The sequence below is a fragment of the Topomyia yanbarensis genome, chromosome 3 (genome assembly GCF_030247195.1).
Source record: "Topomyia yanbarensis strain Yona2022 chromosome 3, ASM3024719v1, whole genome shotgun sequence".
Lineage (NCBI taxonomy): Eukaryota > Metazoa > Arthropoda > Insecta > Diptera > Culicidae > Topomyia > Topomyia yanbarensis.
In genome coordinates, this window is record NC_080672.1 from 114,565,028 (window position 1) to 114,589,123 (window position 24,096).

At 37.7% G+C, this 24,096-nt stretch overlaps 1 protein-coding gene across 1 annotated transcript in view; it reads right to left on the reverse strand.

The window, feature by feature from the left end:
* Positions 1 to 24,096, reverse strand: part of LOC131690132 (bromodomain-containing protein DDB_G0280777) — a 351,834-nt gene that overhangs the window by 218,644 nt on the left and 109,094 nt on the right. Inside the window, exon 3 of the mRNA XM_058975671.1 lies at positions 4,687 to 5,591. The gene's annotated coding sequence lies outside the window, so the exon portion shown is untranslated. The remainder of the gene's footprint in view (positions 1 to 4,686; positions 5,592 to 24,096) is intronic.

The following is a 24,096-nucleotide window of genomic DNA, read 5'->3' on the forward strand; positions in this document are numbered from 1 at the left end:
TCATTTACATTTTTTGATTATGTAGGGTAGACGCTCCCTTATTCATCTCATTAGTAGCACGTTTGGGGTAAAGTTCGATTATTCTGGAATATATATTACAAATAATGAAAGTTTTAGGTAAACATAGCTTGCTACATAAAAACACCCGACCTACAAAGGTTAAAAACTAAAACTTTCGCTCCAATTTAACTCAAAAATGTTTTAAAGTTGTGACTATCGCGCCCCTGATTTCATCTCAATGCTCCTAAGAGTTCGTCTCACAGTTCCCAAATTCGGCTCAATTAATAAAGGTAAAAAAATAATAAAAAATCCCACTGGAATTTGAATTGGATTTTCGAATGACTTTCGTCGAAATTCCAACTCAAATCAAACGACCGATTCCGAGTAGGGATTGGTTGTGTCATTTGAGCAGGATTTTTGACAGAAACCAGCCAATTATATTCCGACGAAATTCAATGAGGTGTATTGAACTACTAACACACATGTAAAAATCATCAGAAAAGTTTTCGAAAGGGTCTAATACAATATTTCGTTCCGCTGAGTGGAGAAATCTTGTAATTTTCTAGATTTAGATCCAAAGTCATTAATAAACCAGACGCTGATCCGTCGTTTTGACATTCTTGACATTCGCTTCACACATGGTTCACGATAGCGTTATTCTTCGTTAGTTACGAGATCAATAGAAATAAAATTTAAAATTAAAATCTTTTCTACTTCAGGTTTGCTCCTTAATAAAATAATCTCAACTCTTTAAAATAATCATTAAGGTTGGACAGAGAATGCGCAAAATTCGCAAACGAAAAAAGCAGTTTTTTCCACACCGTATGTCAGATCTTCATAAAAATCAATCAGCGTATGTAGAATGTTGTTACAGTACTGCTGATTGATTTTTATAAAGATCTAACATACGGTGTGGAAAAAAACTGCTTTTTCATTTGCGAATTTTACTTTTTCTCTGTCCAACCTTAAGGAGTTACATATCTTGAGGTCGGCCAAAAAATCGAAATTTTTTTTTTATTCTTCTATCGTAAAGTTCAGGTTCTTAACAATGTTATCTCAAATTTCTACAGAGATCAGAGCAGTAGACGCAAAGTCATAGCGTTTTCATCTTGCTCCATTATGGAGATGTGGCTTATACTTTAAACTTTAAACGCGATTATCTGGAAATCATGTTTTCCAAAAACGTCTTTACGGTGACTACGATTGCCGACCAAGTTTTCAACCGATCTCAAAACTTTTTTTTTGGCTGGTTCGCAATTTATCTGCCGTGTCCTTGAACGATTTCATTTTTTGGTCAAAATTTTCATATTAATGTTATGAATTCTTTAATAATTTTTTTCAGGTGAAAATAGTGATTTTTTTGAAAAAATTGTTCCCGTTTCCAAAAAGAAGAAAATTACTTTTTAATCAATCGTTCAAGGACACCACGGGTACATATACTAACGAATTTTGTTAAGTTTGTTGGTTTCAGTTGAGCTGTTGGACTGAAATCGTAGTCACGGCAAACTTCTTTGAAAAAACGCGTTTTGCGGAAATTGCTATTACTTCAACAATTATTAATATATTTTTATGTTCTCAAGTGGATTTTGCAAATTGGACATTGTACTGCGTTAGACGTATAACAAGTATTTCATAAAATATGGCTACATACCTTTATAAAAATTCAAAATTTTCCCTTTATATAACACCTTAAGTGAACTGTTTAGCTATTTGCAGAATATATTCTCGAGAAACACTACAGATCACATAAGTAGTAGTAAAATTTGAAGAAATAATTTATCGTTTGAAAAATTGTGATGGTGATGGTTTGTCCGTAATGGCAACATTGTGCGTGCTTTACTATGTGTGTGATTAGTATTTTGAGATGAATTTAGGAAAAATCAAATTAAAATTTAGAAAAAATTCATCTCATTTCTTATCTTCTTATAAACAAACTATTTAAAATTTCTGAAGTGATTGATTTATTCGGGATTTAGTAACGAATAGTTCTGTGAGTCAGTAATAGTGTTTTAACTGTGGATTGATGTGTGAAAGGTTTCGGTGTGTATTGCGAAGCTTGAGCTAGTAGCGATGAAGAAATTTGTACCATAGGATTCCCCGCGGGTCCGAAGAATACCATCCGCCAATCCGACCTACCAGACTGAGGCGCTAATTTGTTTCGCTGATCTCCCACTTGCCCGAAAGTTGCAAGTTTTGCTCTTCTCTCCCGCTCACCATCTACGCCTTCTCTCCCCTGTCCTTGATACAACTGCTTCTACACCGATTTTGGAAATAAGCCCCCCTCTGAATATCTCGACCAAGCATAAGTCTCCGGTAAAAAAGTTTAAATTTGTATTCCGTATTCCTAGTTTTAAGATAGTTGTAATTTTACCTCTTTGTTAAAACTATTGTCCCCCATCCTGTAAATAGAATTGTATTCCTAGTTTTAAAACACCTATGAAATTTTTCATAAATATTTGTTCCCCCTTTTGTGTACCAAGCTATATTGTTAGTTTTAAGATAACTGTAAATATTTCCTAAAAAATTATTACTATTGAATTTCTTGTTTTAAAATTTTTCATAAAAAATCTTTTGCCCCCTCTCTTGTATATAGAATCTTATTTCTAGTCTTAAGATAGCTGTAAAATTTTTCTCTTTAAAAAATATTTCAACATTGTAACCTCCTAGTTTTAAAATATCCAAAATATAAAAACAAATAAATTTGGCACCGCCAAGCTAACGCATTTGTGCCTATCAAACAAACGAAATGAATAAAAAAAATTGTGCCATCGCTAATTTCAAGGTAAGAAATAAAAAAATGAGTTGTTTATTTTCAAATTATTGTAAATTTATTGCACCTATTTGGAGAAAGTGATAAATGCTAAAATATTATTTACACTCCAAAAATTTTTTCGCTTTGGATAAGGTTGATTCTGTAAAGTTGTATTGTTATATTTTTGGTTCAAAGTTGAGTAATCACTAAATGAGTTGAATAGAGAGGCTGAGATGAATTAGGGAGCGTCAACCCTATACTATACTATGAAGTATGATATTTCATATGGCAGTAAGAGTATTTATTGTTAAGCTAATCGAAGAAAATGATATTTGAAAAAGTTATATGTTTTATGTAAAAGTTCTCATAACTATGAAACGAAAATAGTTTTGATGTTGATGTATATGAACAAATTAGGCGTCCTAAAATAATCTTCAAGTTTGTCCAAAGGTTAGTTTAGTATTAAATAAAAACTACAAAAGTTTTATAAACAAATCCGTTTTATAGGAACACCCTCAAGCTTATATTTGGATTTCTCGTGCAAAAGAAATTATGAAAGGTAGAGCTTGCGTCCCTTCGGCAAATTTATCTAAAATGCGAATCGGACCGTTATAAAAGTCCGATTTTAGATATTGCTAAAATTAAAGCCACACTAGCTTCTGTTTACATGAAAAGAAAAGCCTTGCAAAGTACAACAACTATTCTAAACTTATTATATGGCAAAGCTATTCAGTTTTAGCAAAAAGGTAAAATCCCTTGCTTAAATTATATTCCAGACCTGTGTACTGGGAGCGTCGCTATCGCCGAAATTGTGTGTCCCATTTCTGAAAGATCTAACTTCTAAAAGGCAGAGCGCGAAGCGTTGCAGTGCGACAAAGTCGGATCGTCAAATGGAGACCGGTAAGTGTTAACTTTCTGGAAGTCGCTTCTATTGCTACTCCAACAATCAGAAAGAGTAATTTTGCAAAATTAACGTTCAAACAACAGGCAGACACATTATTCGAAGTCTAATATTGCGATTGCCCAAATGTTAAGACTTGATAACAAATTATTCAACTATGACTTCATCAACGCCACGAACTACACACCAAAAAATAAATTTAAACAACACGTAAATGAATACCAATGTAAACATACAAAGCTTGAATCAAAAAATTGCTATATATATATATATATATATATATATATATATATATATATATATATATATATATATATATATATATATATATATATATATATATATATATATATATATATATATATATATATATATATATATATATATATATATATATATATATATATATATATATATATATATATATATATATATATTGGCATTGGTATCTCGTTTAATGAAACTGTAATCTTCAATCAACGTGTAAAATTGTAACAAAATTCGTTAGAGAAAGCACAAGTTGTGTCTATTTATGGTGGAACTTACTTTTACATTTAAGTGCATGAAAATAAATTTAAAATCACATTTTTTTCTGTGTGCGGAGTACCACGTGAAGGATAATGTAAAGCTCATCACCGTTGATACGAATGCTCAAGTCGACCAACAATGGCAACTGCTACTATATTAACTTGATCCAGCTTATCACAAACAGTGCGATGCCTGTCTGTAACACCGATTGTGTACGATGGAATATTCAAAAGCACACCTTAAAACACCCAAATGGCGAAACGTATTCCCAAATCGAGTATGTATCATAGATAGTTGAATTTTCTTCGGTGTCATTGATGTCAGTACCTTCCGAAAATCGAACCAAATGTAGGAAATGTATCAACGAAGCCAGAATATTCTGATTTGAGTTTTGACTAATTCTTGTAAACAGAAGAAAAATCAACAAAGAAGGTTTGTTATTAAAATTCGCGTTAATAAATAACAAACGATTCATACAAAATTACTTTAATCCTATTAAACCTACCTTGTCTACAGCGCGGTGCGGCTTCTTATTACTGCTATAATCCTCTAATCTTTCGAAGTGAAACACGTTTGCTTGTTCGTAGTTTCTCGGTTTTTACCAATTTCTTTTACCTTGTAGTAATAAACGGCGCGCCTTCGTGTAGCAATTAAATTCTTCTTTCCCAATGCACGCCGCTCGTCTGTAGCACTTTCCGTTCACTAATTTGTACAGAAACGTGCTTTACTCGTTTTTCTTGAAATCATCTCGAGCAAGGCATTCTTCTCTTCATCTATCTCCGGACCTAGAGCTCTCCGCGACACTAATGAATCTCACATTTCGCGCTACACCTTAGCCGCAGAAACTGTAACACAACATCACTCTTTCCACAGGCTAAGACTCGACCTTGTGCCAAATATCACGGAACTAAACTTAAAACTTTCCACTTCTTTCGGCCAGTGGATGAATCATCGAACCGAAAGCACGCAAACCAAATGAATGCCAACTTTTGCACAAACAATAGCGCAGTGGCTTTTTCCGCCGTTCATTTATTGGTATCGTATAGCCGCAACCCCACAGAGGAAACCGCAAAATCCGAAACGATCGAATTTAATAATCGACGTGTCTTTAGTTTCACCGAAACACCACAGATAGACAGAAGAAACACCGTCTTTATTGAAATGTAGGTTAGTGGCTAACCGATGAAAAGTAATTCACTTTTCATAGTGATGCAAAACATCGTGAGCAGCGGCGGCGACTTTGCCGTGGTTTTGGACGTTGTGGGCGTCGACCGACGGATTCGAGTGTTGCGCTGATAGATACCGTTCACCTGCTGATTACTGGCCGGAATGCGGTACCGGAAACGCTGGATTTTAAACTAATGGTGACATAGTGTTGGGAAACTTCACGATTGAGCAATGATGTTTATCCTGAAAAAAGACAAGAAAATTGATTTAGTTACCTACTATTGTGAAGATAATTGAATTCATATAACAAGTGTAAACAATGTGTTAATATTAATTTCTACCAGATCAGGATAGTTGTGGATTTATGTAAATTCGAACTGCATGCCCAAAATCTCTAGATGTTTCGACAAATAATTTTTCAGATGCACCTCGTGCAACCATAATGCTCCAAAGAAGCCAGACGGAATCAAATTCAACTTGTTGAATAATCTAAACGACAACGCAGAGAGATACCTTTTGGAATTTATTCCAAATATGGTTTTGTTATAGCAGAAGAGCCTATTCTCATCGTATACCGTATCACTTGCTTTCAACTTTCAATTCTAATTGTAAATCTCTATGTATACAAATGAAATGGATTTCCGTGTGTCATCGCATAACTCAAGAACGACATGACGGATAACTTTGAATTATTTTTCTCCTGTAAAACGTTCATTGGCAGTTCCAGTTTTTCCGCGACGATACTTTTTTGTTAAAAATTCCTACTTTATGACATCAGTGGCGTAGCTAGAAATATGACGAAAATAGTTGATTTTTCGAAACTGTTTCAATATAATGTAAGTTTGATAAAATATTGCAAGTTCAGAAACAAAAACACTTCTGCATTTACCATCCCATTCTACAACGGAGAAAAAATAATAAAGAATACCCTTCGTATCTGCGAATATAGATTCGGAATCGCCTACATGAAGATTGGGATATCGAGGCGATGGAGCATCTGTACAGAGTTACGAAAATTCGACGAGTAGGTAAATCGCTCGAGCAAAGACTATACGCCACAGGCCGACACACAGTGGGACCAATCCAAAAAAGATGGGACAAAACCTATTTGAGGCCTTAGATGTCATTTTAGAGCCAGCGTTTCTTTGTAGAATATATTCAAAATATTATCCTGCAACTTTTTAAAAAGAAAATTTTTTGGTTGGACAAAAGTAGAGTACCCGAGCAAAAAAAATTTTTCAAGAATTTTTTTTAGAGGGTCCATGTCTTCGACAAAGTTGTAGAACATTATGTTTGAATAACTTCTTCTAAGATACCATAGACATCAGACCTTATTTTTGAGGCAAAATTGATGTTTTTTGTAAAAATGACTAAAAAATCAGTTTTTCGACTTTTCCATGCTAAAAACCTCAATTGATTGATTCAATATGTTCTACAAACTTGCAGATATCACTAAAATACAACTTTTTGATGAAGGAACTAATAACGTATAATCAATTTTTTTGGCTTCTAAAACTATTTTTCTTATAAATTTGATCTATTTTTATCAAAGATTTCTGTTTTTTTGGGCACTTTTGTGCATCCAAACTTTGGCTATTCCGATACTCCATTATTCCTAGAATACATTTAATATTACATGGAAACAGGATATAGTTGGACGCATTGCGTGGGTGACCATTCATGCACGACAGTAAAATGTGTTTATATTATTTTTAATTTATATTCATTATTAGCTATTCCCAAAATCTTATATTTTACACCCACTTACAAGCATGTAGAACATATTGAGTTGATCAATTGCGGTTACAACATGTAAAAGTTAAGAAAAATACAAATTTTGTAATTAAACTACCAAAGAAAACCGATTTCCGCTTAAAAAATAAATCGACAGTATGTGTAAGGTACTTTCAACAAAAATATTAGAAATTGAACATTATACAACTTTGCTGAAGTCCTCAACCATCTAAAAAAAATAGAAATGTTTGAATTATTTTGTGAATGTTTTTTCCAAAGACGCCAAGGTTCTATAATATCTAAAGCCTCAAATAGGTATTGTTCAACTTTTATGAATTTGTAGAACTAACCTTATTGGTTAAACTAAAGTAGAAATCCCGGACTAAAAAAATCAAATTTTGTTTAAATGGTTCAGATCTTCAGCAAAGTTGCCAAATATTGTATTAGGAACAATTTTGTTGAAAATACCATATACATTCTGTAGATTTGTTTTTTTAGCCGAAATCGTTGTTCTTTGGCAGTTTAACTTCAAAATTTATATTTTTTCACTTTTCCATATTGTAACCGTAATTCATTGTCTCAATATGTTCTATATGCTGGTAGGTGCGTGCGAATTATAAGATTTTGGGAATAGCTAATAATGTATATAAATTAAAAATAATATAAACACATTTTATGTTATAAACCGTCGTACATGAATGGTAACCCAAACAAAGCGTCCAACTATATCCTGTTTCCATGTAATATTAAATGTATTCTAGGAATAATATAGTATCGGAACAGCCAAAGTTTGGATGCACAAAAGTGCACAAAAGAACAAAAATCTTTGATGAAAATACAGCAAATTTATATGAAAAATAGTTTTAGAAGCCAAAAAATTGATTTTACGTTATTAGTTCCATCAACAAAAAGTTGTATCTTAGTGATACCAGCAAGTTTATAGAAAGTATTAAATCAATCAGTTGAGGTTTTTAGCATGAAAAAGTCGAAAAACATTTTTACAAAAAACAACAATTTTGCCTCAAAAATGAGGTCTGATGTCTGTGGTATCTTAGAAGAAGTTATTCAAAACATAACGTTCTACAACTTTGTCGAAGACATCGACCCTCTAAAAAAATTTCTTGAAAATTTTTTTTGCTCGGGTACTCTACTTTAGTCCAACCAAAAAAAAATTCTTTTTAGAAAGTTGCAGGATATTTTGAATATATCCTACAAAGAAATGCTGGCTCTAAAATGACATCTAAGGCCTGAAATAGGTTTTGTCCCATCTTTTTTGGATTGGTCCCACTGTGCGACATATGAAGAAAATCTAATGGAGACCTTCACACGACCGAGTGTGAGCTGATCGATAAGTGTATTATGATGAACATCGAAATGGCAGTGGACGACGAGAGAATCGCAAAAATCAGCCTGGGGACATGCGCAGTCGACGACAGATTCCTAGCGCCGGATCTACCTAAGATCTTCGAGGAGATCGGACGGTTGAGGACTGATAAAGCCGCTGGCAGTGATCAACTGCCATATGTAACCACCCAGTGGAGTACTCAAACCAACGCCTCTCTTCTGTGTTTCAGTAGCTCATATGGCAGTTGATCATTGCCAGCGGCTTTATCAGTCCTCAACCGTCCGATCTCCTCGGGAATCTTAGGTAGATCCGACGCTGGGAATCTGTCGTAGACTGCGAATGATCTGCGAGAAACAGATGTAACCGGAGGATTAGATGGAGGAAGTAGTATGCCCCATCTATAAAAAGGGTGCTGAAGGCGTTCTACCAAATTCTTTGGTGCCGCCAATCAGCGTTAGCAAGCTAGTTCGTTGCAAAAATTGACATATAACGCCAAAACACCGATTTCAGAACAAAAGAAGGAGTGATATGTGATGAGCATTAGAGATACTTTCGATTCCTTTTGAAGCTCGGAAAAGGCTGCGGCAAGGTGTGATAAGAAAGGAGTTGTTACGAGTGGTGTGGTTTTCCCGAAGTCTGTTCAGCTTTTAGATTCGCAGGTAACGTCAATATTGTGATAACAGGATAACGTTGTTACTGTGGGTTACTTTGACCCTTCGACTGGCGGGAGACCAACGCGCTCTTAATGTTTACGAATGGAGCGTGTTGAGAATGATCAACGATGGGATTCATATGAAAGACGGAATGTGGACGGAGGCGTATGAACAAAGAAATGCAACAGTAGCATGAAGAACTACCCTTCGTTCGCTCAGTGAAACTTGGGTGTCTGCGGTGGGCTGGGCTTGTCATCAGGGTGGTGGACAACTCGGTAAAAATGGATTTGGAAGCTAAACTAATCCGACAGCTACAAGGAGGAGAGATCGGCCAACATGAAGGAGACCAGAGGAATCTCCGAGCCCTGCGAAGCGACAAACAGCTCAACTCTTCAAAAAAGTAGTAAGTAACTTGGTGTCTTCAGCAAACTTGTTGGGAATTTCATTTAAAACATCTTAAATGATGATATGAAAGTTCTATGTATGTAGCATATGGATATATAAAACGATATTTACACAATTATTCTTAAAATCAATTTTCTTCAATATTACAGTAAGCTTTAGAGACACATGGCTAGTATAAAACGTTAATTTAATTATTTATTAACAGCAGAAGAGATTTATCATATACAGTAATATCAGAATACCTTTTTTTTGTTTATTTGTTGTACCGTCACCAACAGACCCCTTGGCCCCAACGGTGGTTACTTAAACTAATTACATTTAAGAATATGCATTATTTTAGTTTTTATCGAATTCCTTGTCAGGTTGAAGTCAAAAGCCGTCGCCACACGCTGGAGTCCGGTAACAGCGCTCTGGCGCCCACAGTTGGTTCTCCTGAACGGTACTCGCAGAAGAGAGTTATTGCGCAGAGCTTGAACGCGAGCTTGAAGATCGAGGCGTCCGAGGATTGTAGGGCAATCCACCCTGGCAGACAGTAAGTCCGAGACGTATAGGGCTCGAGAGCAGTCCCTCCGGATGCTTAGAGTATCGAGCTGTATTAACTGACAACGGTTTTCGTAGCTCGGCAGCTGAAATCTGTTTTGCCAAGGAAGATGTCGGTGTGCAAAGCGTATAAACCGGCGTTAGACGGCCTCGTTTCTGTTGACGCCGTTCTGGTAGTAAGGGTTCCAAACAGCAGAACAATATTCCAGTGTTGAGCGAACCAGCGCGCAATAGAGAGATTTTAAACAGTATACGTTCTTAAAGTTTTTCGCTATTCGGAAGATGAACCCAAGCTGTCTTGATACCTTATCCACAATGGATTCTGTATGTGGTTGTGGTGAAAGGCTCTCGTCGGAAAAAAAACGCTTGAAAATTTGTCGGAGAACAACTGGCAAATTTCCCTAGTGTCGGTGCCTAAAACTCCATTTAATGACATACAAGATGGTAACCCGGATTCTTTTCGCTGCTCGTTCACATATTTCCAAAACGACTTGGGCTTGTATTTCAGTTGACGTTCGACGTTTCGCTGTTATCTAAAAAAGGCTGTTTGTATTTTAATCGTCTAAGCACTGTTTTTTTTATAATTAATATATTTATTTAGGCCCAATGCGGTAGCTCGACGAGGCCGATTGTTCGTTTTTTACAATAAATAAAAAAACAACTAAGTAAAGTTTTTTGTCTCGTTCAGACGCAGCTTTCTGCTGCGTGTTGAGATCCTTTTTCTAGGGGGCGAAAGATTGCCAGTGTTGTCCACTGCAATTTGAGGTTCGATCCGATTGTCTTCTTTCGCGTTGTCGTTCATGTCCATGTCCTCATCCGTAGTACTTTCCTGCTGCTCGCGGTCAGATGTTCCAGTTTGTGTCTTACTCTTATCGGTCGTTATTGTTTGTTCGTATTTTTCGGCATTCGTTTTGTTGTTGTTGTTGCTGGTTGTTGGTGCTTGATCCGGAGATGTTGGTTTTGCAGCTGTTAGTGGTTTAGCGTAAGATGGTTCTGGACTGATTTCAGTTGGATTGGTTAAGTTTTCCTTAACAGTTTCTACGCAAGGTTTTCCGAGGTGCAGCTTCTTCGTGCAGAACTGGCACGTAGGAATTTGCCCTGGGTACGTGACTAGTGATGTCTGTTGAATGAGAGCATTGGCTTGGTCACACACATTCTCACCACACGAACACCGTTAGGGATGCCGGGAAAAAATTCCTCCATGTATCATGTGTAACGGAGTCTACTTCTCCGTATTTTTGCAAGCATTTTTTAATCGCGCCGTCAGGGGTACGCGTAGCCAAATCATGGACCCGAACTTCTACGGCGCCGTTCTCGATGTATACGGGAATGCTATATTTAACATTGCCGCATTCGGCGGTGTGCTGCATGTTGTTTCGCGAGGCGAATGACTCAGCTTGGTTAATGTTGTTGAACGAAATCAGCACGCAATGTTTGATATGATGCATTTGTAGGGTTTTCACTTCAGCCAGATTGAGTTCCATCTGCACTTTTAATAACTGTTCCACTTCCCGAATGGCTGGTCTTACGGGGCATTTTGAAAAATCGACAGCAACACAGTTCGGCCGCATCTGGGTTGCTTGTTGCTGGGCACCGTCACTCATCACTATATCGCACAGTAGGTATAGGCTATTGTTATATGAACTGTTTGTGTGATAGGCACCGATTGATTTTTAGGTAGGATTGACTGTTTCACTTGTGCGGGACGATTTTTTGCTTCTGCTCAGGGCGAGATGTGAAGACAAACTGTCTAAGCACTGTTGATTGCTAGGGAGGGTGTTGATCGGTGCTGACTGTTCGTTTTGGCACATGACGGTCGATTAGGTGGTTAAGAATATTAGAAAACGTCATCGCTGCTTCGTTCGCGTCATCATTGTTGAGATTTTCGTCCCAGTTTATATCCAACAGCGTGCTAACGATGCTGTCGTAGTCAGCGTTTTTAAAATCGTAGACGATAGAGCTTGAGACGTCTTCAAAATTCACTCCTAGATTACCAGCGAGTACAATATGTAGTGAGGGATGATGGTGCACATGCTGTACTAAAGGTGTCGGAGCGGCGCAGAAGTACGGAGCGTAACCCTTGGCACTTACAAAGCAGAGGTCCAATGTACGTCCATTCTCGTTGATATTATTAATTTGCCGAAGAGTTGCGCTACTGTAGTTGTCCAAGATACAACTGGCATTGTTGATTAGCGCAGACTTTTCGATATCCAATTGTAGAAATCCATGACTTACCTGGCACCACGTCAAGCCAGGTAAGTTGAAGTCGCCCAGTATAACAATATAATCAGACAGGGCAGCGATCGATGTGATGAAAGAAACGGAGGAAAGATGTACATCGATGAGGCTGTAATCACGAATCCAGTCAGATGGAAAATACACGACACACAGGAAGAGATTGCGATCGGCAAGTTTCACTGATATCCACACCTGCTCGGAGCTTGCCCACCGCTCATCGTTGATCACTCGGGCTTTTATACCGTGGCGAACGGCGATAAGCACACCACCACCTGATGTCTTGTGGCTGTTGAGGGCATTGCGGTCACAGCGGTAGACATCGAATGTTGAACCAAAGACCTGGCGAGACAGCGTACGGTTGTCGAGCCACGTCTCGGTTAAGGCGATGACGTCATAACAGGTTTTGAGGGTTCACTTTCGCAAATAGTCGATACCCTGAATATATGGAGCAATTGTGTCTTCAGCCACGTTATGTGTAATAAAATTCTCGAGAACTTTACTGAAAACATCAAGGTTTTCGAGACTAAATTTGTTTGAAGAATTAATCCATCTGGGAGGATTATTGGCCGAAATTATGTTAAAAAAGACGTAGTACGCTGCAAAATTCTTTGAAAACCACCGTAGACGGTTCTGGAAGTTCCCGGAAAAATGGAAATTTCAAAATTAAAAAACTCACATCAGTTTCTCGGAGATGGTTGGGCCGATTTTCACAAACTTAGTTTCAAACGTAAGGAATATTATTTCTATAGACTGCCATGAAATTTCGTACGGATCGGTTGTATGGTTCCGGAAATACAGAACGAACCGTCCGGTCACATAAGAAATTTTTAATGCCAAATGTCCTTAAATTTATGAAACGTCGAGATTTTGTTATCCCCCAAAAAATGAGAAAAATGGGACTGTTGACTTCGCACATTGTTGCTATTATCGTAGAGAAAAGTTAAGCAATCGGGCGAGAATTTCGACCTTTCAACCGAGGACCGCAGGGTTGAGTCTCTTATTGTCTCCCTTAAGCTGCTATTGAATTTAGTTGATCCGGCTTCCGGTTCCGGAGTTACGGGTTAAAGAGTACGGTCAGACAGCACATTCCCTTATAAACTGGTAACATCATGGTGTCCGAACGATACATATTCTAATAGGTTCAACATTACTTGAATTTGCGGGGCTAGATCACTAATGACCAATCAAAGTAGCTTTAACCACATTGGCCGCCTATGACGGATCTTGAGGCCCCCGAGAAACTCGCCTAGTTCCTAAGCTAATGTCACACCTATTTTCCAGTGAACTCTTAACCGATTTTTACAAACTTAATTTCAAATGAAAGATAAAATACTTCCATTGATTGCTATTGAATTTCATTCAGTACTGACTTTTGGTTCTGGAGTTACAAGTAGGTTATTACGGACGGCACCGGTGGATGAGTGGTAAGCGTGAGCGTCACTCGTTCCAGTTGGCCTGGGTTTAATTCCAGCCGAGGTTAGCGTCGACATGTTGCTCATCAGGTTCGTGGAAGTCGTGCACTCATATATACTTACCAAGTGTAATAAGATTATAATAGATATTTCCACAATGTTAAATTGAACGTAACCAGCTATTAAACCATAGCTTTGATAAATGAGAAAGGCACAATTGCACCACTAGGTGGATTAAAACAGGTATTTCTAATTTTCTTCATTTCCAATCCTACTTAGTGGCTATTCAAATAATTGATAGTACAAAAGAAAATCAAATGCACACAAAAACTGATCCTGACTTACTAGAGATTAACGGAAAATGTCATTTTTCATCAGTTTCTATGTGGATGTTTTCATGCAGGTATTTTATTTGATATTGTCATGATATGTCAACTATAAGATCCGCACTAAGAGATCAGTTACAAGATCCCATTCCCACAATTTAACAAAAGTCCCCATCTAATGATCAGATAATAAAATTCCTAAATTATTATTTGAATATTAAATATCAAAATGGTTTTTAAATAAAACTTTTCTCCATCAATATTTTTTTTTCAATTCGATTAATTTTGGTTTGGGGAGGGGTTTGACCCCCAACCCCTGGCTACGTCACTGTCCGACACAAACTTAATGACAGGATTAAGCTAGAACCCAACTCACGCTAGCTCCAAAGACCAAAATACTATTTCTGTTTCTGAGCAAATCCATAGTCCTGCGTGATATACCTCAAATAATGGAGTCCTGATTAAGCTGATGAGAAATAATGAAGGCGAGGCTTGGTTTGGTTTAGCAGACCACTGCAATATGTACCGGCGCTATCATGATTTTGATCATCATAGTTCTGTCAATAAAATAGTGTCGGATTCTGATGAGATGAACTCAAAACGCAAATTGCACGCAGAAGAATCAGGCCTCTTTGAACAACAAAACGTTTAGTTGAATTTCAAACTTGACGAATGACTGTTTCAAACAGAAATGGGCGTTTCTAGAAAGCATGTATGTATTTGGTTTAGTTCAACAAATACTTCTGTTTGTATTCTAAACAGATACATTGTGGAAGCAAAATAAAATTTGTTAGATCGAACTGATCCATTGGTTGACAAGCAACAGAATCCTTGTTTGATTTCAGCTATATTTAAGTTGTTCTCTTCTTTGGTTAATACTAAAGATATGTTTTGTTTCTTCGAACTTGTTTGTTCGGTTAAATTTAGCATGATTTTGTTGTTTCAAACGAAATATTTGTTGAAACCATTGAAAAGCCAACAAATGAATTTGTTGGAAATTTCAAGCAATAGTATTGAATGAATCGAACCTGAATCTTATTTGTCACTATATCAAACAGGAAAATTGTGAATTAAAACCAAAATGTATTTATTCTTACTGATTTATTTCTGCGTGTGCATAACTAATTTAATTCGAGGTTTTGTGCCTTTAACGCGAAAATGTCATTTAAAATAATTTTATCCCTAGTGGAGAAAAAATAGTTTGCAAGTAATTTTTCTCTACTAAGGAGAAATATAGCATATAACAAAAAAAATCACAATCAATTTTATCCTTCTATCTGAAAATCATAATAACATGTTCATAAAAAAAATCTTAGCAAGTTATTGCTTTCGGCAAAGTTGTTATCTACAATCTAGGGAAACTTCTTAAAGAATTTGTTGTTCGATTTGAGTGAAATAGCTGTCTAAGCGTGCATAGTAGAGTGACAGGAAAAAAATGATACCCATCGGCCCACCCCTGAGTCGATTCAAATTCTCACCAGGATTGCCTGCTCCAAATTTGAAAAAAAAATCGAACAAGTCTAGCTACCGGACCATCGTGCCTGAAGTTTGTGTGAGATTTTTCGACAATTTATATGGAAGAAACCCACTAGCTTGCATTTTTGCGGCTAGGTGGCACTGTATGCATATTAATATCACTGTAACTGAAAATAAGATAGATAATTTGATTGTCTACAACTTTGTCGAAGACTGCTAGTCAATCCAACTTTGTTAAAAGAAGTTATTAAACTTTTAGCGAAGTGATGTCTGAGTCAGTTTTGCATGGGGCTTATCAAAGCATGATAGTGCATCAGTACTCGATTCCCACGAACTATACACTTTTGTGAAATAATGGTTAGATTTAGCTCAATAGTATGTTCAGAAGAGTTGTAGTACATAATACGAGTAATCTTTTGGTTTAAAAATTTTAGTTCTACCTGTGACCGCATAGAGGGCGCCAACACTAACTTTTCAACGGAGAGAGCTATAAATTAGGTGTCTTCTACAAAGTTGTAGAACAGGCATTTTGTAATAATTCTTCCGAACGTCTTGATATTCTATCTCTCTTCTATAAAAAGCTAGTGTTGGCGCCCTCTATGCGGTCACACGTGGAACTAAAATTTTCTTGCCAAAGCATAACTCGTATTATGTACAACAATTCTTCTGAACATACTATTGAGCTAAATCTAACCATTATATCACAAAATGTATACTTCGTGGGAATCGAGTACTGATGCACTACCATGCACTGCTAGGCCCCATGCAAAACTGACTCAGACATCACTTCGCTAAAAATTTAATAACTTCTTTTGAAAAAGTCGGATTGACTAGCAGTCTTCGGCAAAGTTGTAGACAATTAAATTATCTATCTCATTATCACTTGCAGTGATAATACGATGCATACAGTGCCACCCAGCGACAAAAATGCGAGCTAGTGGGTTTTCTCCATATAAATTGTCGAAAAATCTCATACAAACTTCAGACACGTTGGTCCTGTAGCTAGACTTATTCGATTTGCTTGAAATTTGGTACAAGTACTTCTGGTGGAACTGGGAATCGATTGAGTTTTCAAAAATTCATTATTTTTCCGGGCAGTCTAGTGCATAGATGCAAACAAGTAGTGTTTCCCATGATAATTTCGATATAAATTATAAACGAATCCGGGGAGCAACCAATCGCCTTCAAAATTTCCACATCTAATTGGGTCCGCCGAATGAATTCAAAAAGTGCTCTGCTGGAAAATATCATATTGCGAACCCTTACGGCCATACTTTAAATCCTTTTCTTTTTAATGTTGTGGTTATTTACAAGTGTTTGCAGATCAATAACGTTAAGTACACATCGAACAATAATAACTTTTTCCATACTCAATTAATTCGTAATTTTTTTAACAATCGCAAGAAAAATGTACAGCCTACATTACTACTAGGTCGTGAATTGAACACTGTTTCATAACATCCGGTACGAAAACATTTCCATAGTGAGCTGAATTATCGTATCGGTCTATATCGAATGAAACCAGCATCACGAATCACTGCAGCAAACAGTACCGTTTGCCTCTTTCCATGAACTTCAATAGTTTAGTTCAGTTATGCAACGTTCAAGTCTTGTGTGTTTTGCTTAGTCCGTTGTTGTTGTTGATGATGATGTTTTCGTTATATAGCAAGCATAGCAGTTTGGTAATTAAAAAACCACGGTTTCGGATTTACGAGCCCGAATGGTGGCGGTTTTGCTTATTTACATTTTTTGCGATACGATTTCATATAGACCGTAAAAGGAAATAGTCTAGAGTACGAAACCGCGACGCTCTCGCCAGACTCATAACCGCAGCTAGCCAGCAGTGCCCCCTTCAAACTGCATCGCAGCCGATGGCTCCAGCCAATCCAACCGAACACTCGAACAATATAAGCATATACCAATCGTAGCAGCAGGAGCCATGATACCTTTTGCGGAAATGAGTGGGAAAACGGTGCCTCAAGTACCATCGAATGCTCACCGATTGAAACAGAAAACGCAACGTGTTTATGAACCACTTGATTATAGATTTATTTGCACACTTTTTGGCCTCGCTCTCACGACTTATATAGTGGGCACCACCAATCCTCCAGCAAACGAAAACCAATCGATGGAGATGCTAATTGAAAAATCGCTTGGATTCGGTCGAGAGTCGAAAGGCGCCCGACAAACACTTGCGCCTATCCGTACCTAAGGCGCTAATCTGGCAATCACTTTCCAGAAGTAACCGTTTACGGACTCTCACTTTGTGATTGCATAATGTTGGTGCTGCTCTGAAGTGGAAAACCGGCCGGCGGATAACAAGATCATTGAAATGCGCACTCGGGCGCACAGAAATAAAGGCCCGCTGGCCAGCCATGGTGAAGATAGTATAGACACGGACTGTAAAAGAAACATCGGGAACGGTTCTGCTTGAGGAGATCATCACCTCGAGACGAGGATCCGAGGGCATTGGATTTAACGATCGAATGATGAGCTCGTATGCCTAAGAGGTATCGGTCGCGGTGTGGCAGTTTGCTCGTTATACCACGAAAAATGAGCCGCAAAACGCTTCGTTAGGCATGCAAGCTCTAAGCAGCAACATCATCATCTGCGTCAGGGTTCTTTGGTATTGATTAACTGGATCTCACTGAGTAGGTATGATTGGTTACGGTGTTCTTTCGCTATCTGATTTTGTTTTTCGATGAACGGATGATTGTTTAATGGAAAATCATCGTCCGAACGAGGATTCTCGAATTAAGTTTTTTTAAATTTTGCTTTGTAGTTATATGTGTTGAAAAAGAAATTCCCAAATACTCTAGATATGCAAAATAGGCCCTTTACACTATCACTACTTGGACACGAGCTCCAATTAAAGCTTTCCAATAATCCTCCCTCGGGGCTGTCGTTCGGATTGCCAACATTATGTAACATTACTGATTTTTCCGGTTAAGTTAAAACCTGGCAATTGACGTCGTTACCCTCCATTCCCGGTTTTGCATATCGCAAATTGTGTCACCAGCACATGAACGCTGCTGAACGCTGCTGTGATGATGCCGTATTGGATTGAACACATAACGGAAACAGCAGTGAAGCAGATCACGTGGGAGCGGGCATATAGTCACGTATATTATATATTTGCCCTGTTAGGTGCATGCAACAAATGGATAGAATGATGCAATGTACTTTTTTGTAACTTTTCTACTCAGCTTCAAAACGACTGGTTATTGAACAGTCCTCCTACGTTTGCAACTATTTTAGTTCATGCTGTGAGGTGAAGTAGCTGCTTAACCCATCTTGCTAGCTATAACAAGGCAGCGAAAAGACTGTTGGTATTACGGGATGCTATATGTGGATTAGTTTGAACGAAATAGGTCGTTGGAACGAGTTTTAAGTTTTGATAACAGTTACGGTCGTATTTGTAAGGTAATATACAGAAGCAAGGGTATACGAGTTTTTCAATTACAGATTCACAATCCAATTTTTGATTCCTTCGATTTTTCTAGCGAAAAAAGGTTTTTTTTCCAATATAATGTTTTTCAAGTAATGATATTTAAAATTAAACATTTTTAAATACGCAATACAGGTCGAACTCGATTATCCAGGGATTCGATTATCTGTGATTCGATAATCCGGGAAAAATGATTTGATTATCCGAACGTTTCGAAAAAAATTCAGAATGTCTGATTATAGTGCTAATTTGATCATCGCAGTCAATCGAACTTTTTTTCGGGAAATAGGGGGTATAGGGTTACCTCTTCTCAAATGGCTTATATATTGTGGGTTATTCTGCGCAAAGCGACCAAAACAACCAAAACTTGGAATCGACCTTCACGGATTGGAACCATTTTTGAAGAAATTGTTCATCTAGAGCTAATATACAATATCCTAAATTATTGCGTCGTTTGAACCTCCCGTAAGAATACTCTTAATTTTAACAAAATGTTCGAAAAAAAAAGTTTTTCTTCGGATTATATATCTGGCACCGTTTGCACAAGAATCAATCAACGAGATGATTTTCGAAGGATTTGTTCAAGCAATCTATAAAAAATACTAGTTTTTAACGGCAGTGTTGCCAAATAGGTACCTTTTTAATTTTAAAACAAAAGCAATTTTTCTCGTAATACACGCATCGATTAATGCAAGTATTTTTGACACTTAAAATGTCATTATACCTTCTTTGCTCGGTCGGTTTCGGGCACTCTCTTGGGCAAATTATGACATGCTTCTCAGCATTCTGTCTGAATACCAGGATTCTAATCGAAGGCTTCTTAGCATTCCAATGGCATCTATTTCAGAATTTTGCTTGATCCTTATCCGTATTTCTAAGGGTTTTTTTTCTCTGAATATTGATGCAGGATTCTAGAGAAAAGCTTCTTAGAGGTCTGGTGGAATCCTTCTCAAAATAGAATTCTGCGAATTCTATTTCTCAAAATAGAATTATTTATTCAAGATGCTGATAGAATCATGTTCCTAGTTTCAATGGTATCCGGTGTAAAGATCTGATGAATTTGAGTTCCACTGGACTTTGACACAATACTGCTCTTCACCCATTATCCCCTTCAACAATTGATTCCTGTTCAGATATTGAATGGCATCTTTAACCCTTTGATGCCCATGTTATTGATAAACCACCTCGTTTCTAAACGACTATGACTTTTGGTTTACATACCGTATGTTTACAACGACAAGTAAGGCTAATATCAGGGACTAATCTCTATCATTTGAGCATAATTATAAATATTAGCAGTAGAACAGAAGTAATTACAATAAATCTGATTGAGTTCTGCTGAAGCAGTGCTGCCAGGAATAGTTGGTGTTTAAGGTAAAAATGAAATTTGGAATATTTTCGTAGCCTGGCAATATAATTGAAAACCGATAGAACTTCTAATTTCGACTACCTTCAACTTCCTTTTTCATGCAATTGGACTACATCGGAAGGTAAATATTGAGCAGCTTCTAACACTGTGAAAGCAGCATCAGGATTCAGGTAGAAAAAAGTTGACCAAGAAAGGGTTAACAATATTCTGATAGACCCGGCAGTCACTGGAGGCGATTTCAATTCTTGGGTAGCTCAAATAAAGATGGATGTTACAATAGTGGTTTTATAGTAGTTTTATAGCCACTGATAAAACTTAGATTGCACTTTTAGCGTGCTTTAAACTTTTAATTGTTACTTGGGTAGGCTATATAAAGAGGGAGCCAGCAATATTTCTCGGTAAGGCGTCAACTGGTCAACTAAATAATGCTACAAGGACAAGGAGATCCTGTGAAGACACAACGTGCAATCTTCTCACTATAAAAGAAACGGTCGATGAGATCCTGATTTTTTGGTGATTTCAACTTCTCCGGATTAAAATGGCACTCTGCTTCGGACGGATTTATGTTCGCAGATCCCGAACTGTCATCTTTTCATGCTGGCATCATCAGTTTGCTTGACTGCTACAGTCTAAATCTGTTGCGCCAAACGAATAATGTAGTGAATGAGAGCAACAGAATCCTCGATCTCTGCTTCTCGAGCAAATCTGACTACGCGCCAAAAATTACCGCAGCTCCGTTCCCCTGGTAAAGATTGTTAGACACCACCCTCCCCTGCATATAGTGCTTGAAGCGATTCGTGTGAAGCATGACTGCAATGTTTGTGACACCGTCAGCTATAACTTTAGAAGAGCCGACTATAATAGCACTATTGACTTCCTGTCGAATATCTATTGGAACGAAATTCTCGACAATGATGATGTCAACTTTGCAGTCCAGACCTTCTCCAAAGTTATGAGCTATGCTATCGATCGCTTTGCACCCAAAAGAAACGCCCTTCAATCTCAGCACCCCGCGTGGCAAACCGCCGAGTTGAGACGATTAAAAACGAATAAAAGAGCCGCTCTGAAGAAGTACCTCAAGTTTGGGGGCTACGTGCTGAGACAACACTACGTGCATGTTAACCAGGTCTATGAAAATACATCAAAGCGTTGCCATGCAGATTACTTGCGAAACGTGCAACGTAAGTTAAAGTTCGAACCAAAAACATTCTGGAAGCATGTAAACAAGCAAAGAAAGGAATCCGGGTTGCCTTCAACGATGAGCTATGGAGGGCGTACGAGCTCTAGTTCACAGGAGATTTGCCAACTATTCTCTGAAAAGTCCGCGAGTTTTTTCTTCAACGAGAAACTGACACCGACCCAGGTTCCATGCGCGGCACTCAATGTCCCTCAACCATACCAATCTTTGAGCTCTATCAATATCGACAATAATATGGAATAACTTGCGATTGGCAAAATGAAGGCTTCAACCTCGGCAGGCCCAGATGATATACCAACTATTATTCTTAAAAAATGCCCTGCCGGTCCAATTGAACCTCTTTGTCATCTGTTTCAACTGTCGTTAACAACCAAAGTATTTCCCGAACTCTGGAAATCCTCCTTCATGTTTCCAGTTCACAAAAAAGGTGATAAAAAGGAAGTCGACTACTACCGCGATATATCAACGCTAAGCGCAGTTCCTAAGCTGTTTGAAATGACTGTGTTGGAACCCATCTTCAGCCACTGCAAACAGTATATCTCCGAGACTCAGCATGGATTTATGCCGAAACGTTCAACATCTAGTATCTTCTGTCGTTCACAACATATGTGACAGATGCCATGTCTGACGGCCTTCAAACTGACGTTATTTTCACGTACCTTTCAGCTGCATTTGACAAGATTAATCACGCTATTGCAGTGGCAAAGTTGGATAGACTTGGCTTTGGTACTAATATTCTCCGCTGGACGCAATCGTGTCTCAGTAATCGTCGTCTAGCAGTCAAGATAGGTGATTGTGTATCCGAAGAGTTCTTCGCTTCATCTGGCATTCCGCAAGGCAGCCATCTCGGTCCATTCATTTTGCTTCTATATTTTAACGACGTCAACTTTTGTTTAGAAGGACCATGGTTGTCTTTCGCTGACTACCTCAAGTTATACCACAGAATCCGGAATACTGAAAATGCAGCTTTGTCGATCGCTTTCGCAGTAGAGCCTGAACCGATTGGGTATAGTAGTATTTTTCCTTGTACGCTTCATCACGCATGTTGCTCGCTATCGCCGCTGAAACGTGATGTCTGGTATTGCCGTTGGTACTCGTTAGTCGCCTCGAGAAGTATCATGCGCTGTGAACCCAACTCACTAGTTGTCATTTGAAAACCGAAGAGTAAGATTTTTGTCATACCTTAAATCACATATAACTACCAAACTGATTGATCAAAATCAATACTTTGGAATGGTAATCCGTGGGGTCATAGAAATACGGACAATTCCAACTCAACTCTTAAGCCAGAAAAGTCATACCGTTAAATAAGCATATATACCTCAACAATGGCATACCATTTATAAGACTTCAAAGTAGGACAATAAAAAATGGCATTTTCGAAAATTATAGCAGATTCGGTCGTCGATACTCCAAAAATACTGCTGTATTTTCTCTGCAATCAACTTGGTTCTCAGAACATCCCAGCAAACACCTAGAGTGTTCTTCACCGCACTGGGTTATGAACAATAGCATATCCTTGAATTTCAGCTCCGTGTAGGTTCATCTATGTATAAAGAACCAAAAATCCGGATACGCAGTTGAGTTACTGCAGGGCTGTTACATATCCAATAATATGAAGTTCCGTAATCGGATTTACAAAGATCACACGAATAATACTCAGCACGCTAAGTATAACACTGGAATTGTGCTTGAAAAATGCACCAAATTCTTTGACAATTTCGGACTCACATCCGGGTGGAAAAGTTCTTGTTTGGAACAAAGTTTGCAAGCTTCACCAATGGTTGGCATGTCCGGATGCAGCCTAAGAGCGAATCTTGTGCTTTATCCAATTTACCGACAGTGAAAGGACTGATTCTGGGCCAACGAAACCATTCGCAGCGCTCGCCAAATTCATTCGCCCATCTATTTCTTCCAGTAACACCGGAGTTCTTCGATTTGAATTGCGATTACTAATTTCTAAGCAGAGCTGGGATGATTCCATGAATGTTGAGCTCCAAATTGGCACCAGTTAGCATAGCACGAACACTTGCACAAATCGTAGATGGAGTTGCAGAAATGGGCATATCCATTGTCATATTAGATTTCGCCACGATCCGCAATGACGTAGACCCGCTCATCTCCACACAACTGGCTACGTCTTTACAAGCGTTTATATTTTATAATATTCCTATCATCTACTTAATGAAAACGCTTGGAACCGAAACAGTTTCCATATATGACAGAGATAACGAAAGGCGAAAAATATATATGATGTGATAATTAAAAAGATATATGAATTAATTTTACTACTATTAATACCTAGATAAATAAAAAAAAAGAATATTAGCTCCAATGTCATCTTGGGTGTATCTTACCAAATTAGTTATTGTTAATATTACTTCTTCCATCCCGTTTTCCTTCTTACAAACCTAGCACACCAGTTAATATGTTTTAAGTTTTCTTTCGTAGGTCCTGACGGTTTGGCTTAAAACTGCTAATTTTTTCGTAGCAGCACCCTAACGTCGTTTACGTCTGCATTATTCATCAAAATCAGCATAGAATTCTCGACATGTGCGGATGGAGTTTGCTTCCGATGAATTATCCTCCAATTAGTGACAAAAT